We start from the raw sequence: 8,933 nt of genomic DNA, 5'->3' as shown, positions 1-8,933 counted from the left end.
TCATCTGGCACCGGTCATCTGGCATACACATACAAGCACCAAACAATGCAGTGGTCTAAAAATGTTTCTCAGTTTATAAATCAATGTAGCAACCTATGTAATGGAGAGCAATATAGACCACCAATGCCTGCTCAATCAGCCGTCATGTCTCCCCCCCCCCATTTCATCTTAATCCTGTTTGTTGAAGAGTCAGAAATACAAACAGCAAAGCACTGTTTACTGACAAGAGGGGCTTTTTTGTCATTTTAATTCTTCAGTTAGATATTTTACTATGAACTGTATTGCTGTCAACTGGAACAGAACCATTTCACTTGTAGGGTTAGGATGGATTTCCTATTATTTTGTGACATACTACTCTGTTTTTGCTCAGAAGTTGTGCAAAGTCATAGTTACAAAAACAAGTTTTAATGAATAAAGGCTTTTGTTAGTCCTGAAGTTTGGTTTGCACTCTTTCATCCCACCCTCATTTCATACCAAAAAGGGTACACATGACTTGAAAATTTTTATTCTTGATATAGTCTGTTTTTTTGCATCATCTCTGATCCAGTTATTTAATAACAGTGTCTGGTCCTATTCCACATTGATCCTTGTAAAGTATTCGTTCCTTATATTATTTAACACACCACCATTAAAGGATATTGTGAGAGTTTGTAGCAGCACCTCTGAAAGAAGCTGCATATAAAGAAATTGAAAATCAGAATCATAAATTACAGTCAATACAAGGAGATGCTTGAAAGGGGAAAAAAAACATGTTGAGAAAGAAAAGACTGGACACTAAACCAAAACTGCTTGTTTTTGGAATGAAGTAACAACTTTTCAAGATATTGTGGTAATAAGGTCACCTGGAGCAGTTTTATTATGAGTGTAGAATGCATTTTTAGCGCCTTGGAACCCTAGAGATAGCATTGATGGTAGTGTGTGCAGTTCAAGTTTTGTGTACGGCAATCAAATGGTGTGTGTGGTGTTCAAGTTTTGTGTGTGGTGTTCAAGGTTTTGCAAGAAAGATATAGAGAAAACACATCAACACATTGATGTAACTGAGACCGTGTTGTACAGAATACTTGTTTTGCATTTGTTTGTTATTTTTAGTTTCAATAATAGCAAATAGAGAAAACCATGACCTTTTTATTCAAAAAAGCAAAACAAATCATGTCCTAGTTGTTATTTTTGCACTTAATTAGCCAGACTTGTTCAAAAGCCATGGTGTGTCTTTGGAATTTATCCCCATAGTGATGGCACAAAGTAGCATTTCATGTGCTGATATGTCACTGAAGTTTACTCGAGAGCCACTGGGTAGCCAAAAGGCATCTCTAAACAAATTTACTTGTGGCGATTATTGTCAGATAAAGAGGATAAAACAAATTTATTTGTGTGGATTATTTCCAGAATTTACTTGTGTGGATTATTGCCAGAATTTACTTGTGTGGATTATTGCCAAATAAACAGCTATTCAATAGTCAAGTTTAAAATGTTATTGTTTCATACTTAAATACTTTTGGATGTCCAAGTCCAACAAATGATGACATTAATCTGTTAATTATTCCTATCATCTGGTAATGCCAAATTCTATAATCCTGTATAAATCCTTGATCAATAATCCTGTATAAATCCTTGATCAATAATCCTGTATAAATCCTTTATCAGTTGGCTTGGGAGGAAAATTAAGGCTTATAACCATGCCTTGTATCACTTTTCCCAAAGAAGACCCCCAAATATCTCAGTTTTGATTTTATTCTGTTGAACTTTTTAGGTCTGACTGAAAGAATTATTAAAGTTGACATAAATAATTGTTTCCATTTGGCTAATGCAATATTTACATTGGGAAAGCTGTACAGGTAGTTGTGGAAGGGTTGTAACTGATCACATAATTGTTTCCATTTGGATAAGATGCATTGTTTGCATTGGTAAAGCTGTAAAGTTGTGGAAGGGCTGTAACTGATCAAATATTGGATGCAATTAGAGCACAGACCATCAAAATAATGCACAAAAAGAACATTTTCAAAGAGTTTTTGCAAACACATAACATTTTACCTTTTTATTGCTTGGGTGTTGATTAAACTATTATCATTGTTATTGGAAGTATATTCAAGTATTTATTGTAGTTTTTCCCATGACAAGACTACACTTGACAATAGGCCTGCTTCCTTTGAAAAGAAATTTGACAAATTTAAGACCCCACTTAAGAGGAAATGTACACAGCTGGCCACATGCTGTATGAGAAATACTGATAAGTAAAACGTAATGATCAGAAGATTATTGATAATTTACAAGTTTCGGAGATATTTCTTACAAAAGTTTTATTATGTTTTTGGTTGGGAAGATTTCAGTCCTTTCATGTCCATGGCTTAGTCTCCATTTTCTGTGATATGGTTTCTATTACAGGTACTCTTAATAGTACACCTTTTAATGTAAATGGAGGTAACAAAAATCTGGTATAGCATATAGTATTTATCTCCCTTTTTATTTTGGTACACTAATTTTAATACTTGAAACAATTGTAGAAACTGCTTTTAGAAAGGTGATCATCACAATGATTCCTCAAATAATCTTTGAATTGTGTATGTGTACAATAATGGGAATGACTCGGGATTTACCTTTGCTAAAGTTCATTTCACCATTAATGGCAAGCCACAATCAAACTAGTTGTTGAAGGAGGAAGCTATGTTAGTACACCTGACGGAAGCTCAGGTCACAATGACCTACAAGTCAGACTCTATTTAATTTTGTTAGACATGGAAAGGAAAGTCCCAGAGGGATATGGTTTCCCAGGAAAAATCGTATACAGTATTGTAATGTTCTGCTAAAGTATTTGAGGCCTAATTAAACCGTCACTGGTGGGTTTGAATTCACACGTGGAGAAAAAAAAAACATCATTCAAACTACACAAAGCAAACAGATATCTCAAAGTAAAATGGTAGTTATACAATGACTGGTTTGAAAAAGCATGGTTCTTCAAACATTGCAAAAATCCTAGAATTTATGGCATTTTCTTGAAAGATATTCAACTTTTGCAACAATTCGGAATTTTATCCTAGAATTTGTTTCAAAACCCTCATGAATATTCCCAAATAACAGCATGAATATGCCCCAAAACAACATGAATTTATTTTAGGAAATGCAGAATGCTAAAATTGAACAAACTTTTTTTTCTGTTAAGAATTGTTATTTACCTATTGATGATCAGACCTAAAGAATACACAAACGGCATGTGAGAAAATAGGGGAGATTTAAAGATACACATCACCAGTAGCTTAAAACGCAACATCTAGAGAAGGTTAATTTTTGTAAGGTAAAATACTCTACGGAAACTTTAAAGTCCTTGAAAACTCGCTGAGGAAACAAAACCAGGACTGTACGGACCATAAAAACGACTGATTTGGAAGAAAGGCAATTTTCTAAGCAATGGTGATCGAAAGATACGAAGAAAAGGGTTACAGAGTGCGAATAGTACAAATTGAGATCGAATGAAAGAACTTCGTTTTTCTGATTTATTCAGAGAAAAAAACGTATACAAGTTCAAACATTAGAACAGAATTACTTTGGAAAATTGCACTTTCCTGTATTAATTTAGAGTTCTTATTTTGTTACTTTAAATAATCATTTATCAAAACCTTGTTCACTGATTCTGTTTGCAAAATTCTTAGTTTTGTTGACTCAGCACACTTATGCAGTCAATTTTGAGAACTTAAAGATTTCAAAAATTTCATGCTTGTATCGGGTCTTTGTCTTGTATCCGTATGTAGATGTTTTGTATACAAATATATTAGACTAGAACTCGACATCATTTGGCCTCCGTGATTAGAACGTCAGCATTGGATGCGAGAGGTAGCGGGTTCGAATCCCGGCAGAGTCATACTAAAAACTTACAAAAACGGTGCTAACAGATGCCTTGCTTGCCTCTCAGCATTAAGAGGTTAGTGTTAGGACTGGTAGGCAAGGTGGCAGTATAATGTGACTAGGTCGGACATCATGCTAAATGTCAGTTGCGTGATGCCCCATTGCTAGACATCACTATAAACTGTCATACAGCAGACATCTTAGAGATATGACTGAAAAATTGTTAAAGCTAAGCTAAAAATCCAAGTCACACACACAAACACATTATATTGTACCCTGATATGGATAAAATCTGAGATCAAGTGTTGACGAGCGGGAAAACTAACTTGCATAAATCAATTGGATTTTAATATCAACTTAAAAAGTAGTTCACAGACCCAGTGGTATCCGATGCCAGTTCAATCAATAAGTAAGATGTTCGCCCAAGAATTGTTTTTTCCTTGTCTACGTGAATTTTAGCTGCCACTCTATTTTAGGGCAAGGAGACTTGCACATGAATAATTTATGGCAACAATTATTGCTTTTTAGTACAAATTTAATGGTACAGTTGCCACAGTACAAAGCATTTCCCCTTCTATATTGGTTTATATAAATACATTTTTCAATATATAATATAGCCATATTTAAAATTTGCAGGCAGACAGAGCTAAGATCTGATGGTAGTTTGTTAGGAGGAGAAAGAAAAAAAAACGATACACTGGGGGCGGGGGGCCTTGAAGGGCTTAAGGATTAGAACAATGCCCTGTGTCTTGCGAGCGAGAATTTTTTTTAGTAATTTTATATTTATATCTTGGTATAATATCATCAATTTCATTACCATCAGAAATAACGATGAGACGTGTTTTTATAAACTGACGGAATAAGATTTTTTTCGGATTAAAACAATAAACCATGATATTTGTAAATCTAGGCTCCATTTCCTAAATAATTAAAGAGGTCACTTCAGTAGAAGGTCCACAGTAAGAATTCAGTGGTTTGCATTTTGAAAGGAAAATAAAAAAAAGATTGAAAACAGACCAATATGAAGGTGTTTTCACAATGGCAAGGCAGATGCGATACAGTAAAATTCCCTTTCTTACAAAATTGTACTAAGATCAATATACATTAATTCTATTCTTGCCAAAAAGGCAATATGCATATATCATACTCTTGCCAAATGGGCAATATACACTTGAATACCAAATATAAAGGACTGGTGCTAATATAAACTTTCTCTTGACCGTTATAATTATGCAGGTTTCAGATACCAATTCTATTTCTGTTCGTGACTTGGGGATGGTTCACCCAGGTATAGCCTAAAAGTGAAAGAATGAAGGTTTTACATGTGAATACAGTGCAAAATAGAAGAAAAAAAGCATTTCATCAGTAGCGAAGCATGATTCAGGGGAAAAACAACCGACGAGCGAAACAGAACAAAACCAACAGACTACAGTGTCCTCTGAATTTATACATATCTAACGATTGTATTATGATACAACCAACAGACCACAGTGTCCTCTGAATTTATACATATCTAACGATTGTATTATGATACAATCAACAAGAACGCATGTAGGTAACACATTAGTAATAACTTACCTTACTTTGTTTGCATGTCAGCCAAATATGAATAGTGTATAGTTTGGGTCGCATAATATACCTAAACAATCAAGGTCATTACAGTTATTTGGATAGTCACTAGAAGAACACAAGGCACACGTTGACAGCACGCTTGTGAAACCTGTACGTTTGGCTTTTCAATTTTTGTCTTCAAGTTTATGGAATTTGTTCTAAATGAAAACGATTTCAGTAAAATTAATTAAAGTCAATTCGATGTCAATTTGAAAAGAACGAGAAAAATCTTAAGAGATTTGCTGATATAAATCTTTGGGGTTCCAGTCATCAATAAATGTAATTATAAATATGAAATATTTGTCAAAAGAGATGTTTTTGGCAAGGTAATTAGAGCTATTATCAATTTCTCCTGTTAGCTAATTTTGTCGTGTTGACTTTATATCTTTTCATTCGCAAAAATGTACGTAAAGACAAGTACATGTTGCTATATATGTATTTATTAATACTTTATCTTTCAAACGAAACTGTGGACATGTCCAACATTTATTCACTAATCTGACTTCATTCACACAAAACTACCATACTGACATCTTAGTGTTACTTTCCTTGTGCATGTGAACCCCCCCCCCCCCTTTAAAAAACACAAACAAAGCCAACCGAGACTCGTTTCAGCGGTAACAAGTTGATATTTATTTTTGAATTATTGCATCGTTTTGGTTTAGAATTTGACACTGGATTATATGGACAAATTAATGAATTACTTACAATCTAATTTATTGAAGCACAAGACCAGGAACTAAGAATATGCCAATAACCAGGTAGTTCCTTATTCGCCACATTAATCGAAGCCCTTAATCCTGAATCGCCAACATCACCATTTCGGTAAAAACAAATTAGAAGTAAGACACTCGTTATAGAGAGCGAACGCCTATTTAACCATTGCTTGCCTAGTGACATAGACCATTAAAATTTGTATCATAAACAGTCACACACACACACACACACACACATATATAGGATTCGGCCAATGTGGATACGTGAGAAAGCATGTCAGTAGCTTCTCGTGGGTCGGTGGGTCTTCCTGGGGTTTTCCGGGATCTTCCTCCACCATTAATACTGGCCGCCATGCATATCCTATCGTGTGCTGAAAAATGGCGTTAAACCCCACAACATCAGCAACATCAATATATATATATATATATATATATATATATATATATATATATATATATATATATATATATATATATACATACATACATACATACATACATATATATATATATATATATATATATATATATATATATATATATATATATATATATATATATATATATATATGTGTGTGTGTGTGTGTGTGTGTGTGTGTGTGAACTGGAGTCATCGCTCTGAAATTGGTGTTTTTTAGTCAAATGACGAACAGATAATACACGTAACGTACTTGAATATACTTTCATAAATATTGTAAGACGACTCATTTTTGAAAACTTAATATGTGTCACTGGATTGGTGCCTGTGATAATAAAGCTTAAGTAACGAACATTCTTTGCAAAGAAAATATATGCTTGACGTAAAATACAGACAATTACTCAAAACGTCTATAGTAACTGACTTTGTGGGCTCTGCAGAGTGGATGATTGTCACCGTCTTATGATTTTGTCTTTATCAGCATGTGTGAAACAGACATTAAGTCGAAGAACTCTTAGACGTTTGTGAAATTATTCTGTATCTTTAAGCGAAAAATATAACAATGAACTGAGAGCACCATTCATTTCCTAAGAGCATGATCGAAACATTCTTCAACAATAGGGTCTCTAATTAACATTATTTGTAAAAAATACATATTGGAGGGAACTAGTATGCCGTAGATTTCAAGAGTCACGTCAATTTAAATAATTTTAGATTCTTTTGTTACTCCACAAGGGAAATATGTTCGCCAATTATTCTCAACTTTAGTAGTGGTAATTATGAAATGCTAATTGTCATATTATGTGAGGAATGTTGAAACTATTTAAACAGAGGCTAGTCTTTATTCATACAAAGGGTTATAACGAAACCAATTCAGGAATATTGAGTTTGTACCAAAAGAAAGCATTTGTACTCTGTGTCAATTTAAACGCTATCATATACTTGTTATGGGTTATGGAGGGTGGGATTTGCATTGTCGGTTTGTGGGATTTAATGTTTATTCTTGTGTTTAAAGGAACATCAATACCTAAAGGCTACATAGTGACGATGCGAGTAAATTGCTTTGCGCAGGGATATGATTCGAACCAGCATCTTTCTGGTTGAGAGTTCACTACTGTAACCACTGAGCCTCTGTGGATTTGAGCGAATTATAAACTCCTGACTCTAAGGGTCTATTTTGTGCATTAGTTTTAATTATCTTTGCATATATTTCCTTTCTTCAGACCATACACCGAGAAGTAATACTTACATTACTAAGCTATATTGGTTATGTTGCTATAACAACCGAGGATTTAAACGGATTATCTTGAAACATAATATGATGATCATTTTCATGGAGAAATTTCACCTTTTTCTTTACACTGCTTGAGCAATACGTTGTAGCATCTGTTAGATCATATCGTTGACCAGATAACACTCTCTGTCCTCTTCAAACCCCAATCCTCACGCAAAAACCAAAACCAAAACCTAATTACAAATTGCACACACACACATACGCACACACACACACACACACACACACAGAGGTGTACGTTGCAAGTTTGCTTTATGTTAAGTTTAAATGAACGTTAACCACGATGCATTGTCTTCAACAAGTAAACAAATGTCCCATCACCAGTGGCTTATTTCTCTTTAAGCTGCCTACTGGCTGATTTTTACGTATGAAAATTGACTTTCTTACGAAATTTATTTATCTGGAAGAAAAAAGCTCTAGTTAATTCCATTGTTTTTAACTTTCTATTTTGCGGGGGGTGGGGGTGGGGCAACTCTTAAAGTGCCTAGGGGCCGCAAAATCGTACATCCGTCATTGCCCATCACAAGGGCCATTGTACAGTGTCTGTGATGACAATGCTAGTAATGTGCCATCAACATATTTACATCTTTACTTTGCTGTACTTTATTTGCCATGATCTAACACTGCTGGCTGTGTTCATCATAAATATTGTCTGGATGAAAGCTGTTTAATTAGTTTTGATTTGGTTTCTCACGATATTCTCGTCATTAAGTTCCGTTATTATAGATGTAATGACCACACAATGGTTCCATTCATATTTAAGTGATAGGAGGTAATTAGTCTCCGTACGAAATTTCCACACTGTACAGTTTAACAAATGGCATGGGGTTCATCAAAGCTCTGTATTAGGCTGTGTCGTCTTGCTGTATTTATTAGTGGTCTTCGTCTCTGTATTCCATTTACAAATGCTCACATATTTGCAGTTGTTGCAGAATTCTTTGCATATAGTATTACTGTTTATACCCTGGAATGCAAATTATATGTAAATAAGGAACCTAAGACGAACTGCATGCTATTGGAACATCTGAAACGCGTAAAGTAAAAAAAAAAAAAGAAA

The sequence above is a fragment of the Sinohyriopsis cumingii genome, unplaced genomic scaffold, assembly GCF_028554795.1.
Source record: "Sinohyriopsis cumingii isolate HCF-2022 unplaced genomic scaffold, ASM2855479v2 utg000974l, whole genome shotgun sequence".
NCBI lineage: Eukaryota > Metazoa > Mollusca > Bivalvia > Unionida > Unionidae > Sinohyriopsis > Sinohyriopsis cumingii.
Note: the sequence above shows the minus strand (reverse complement) of the source record.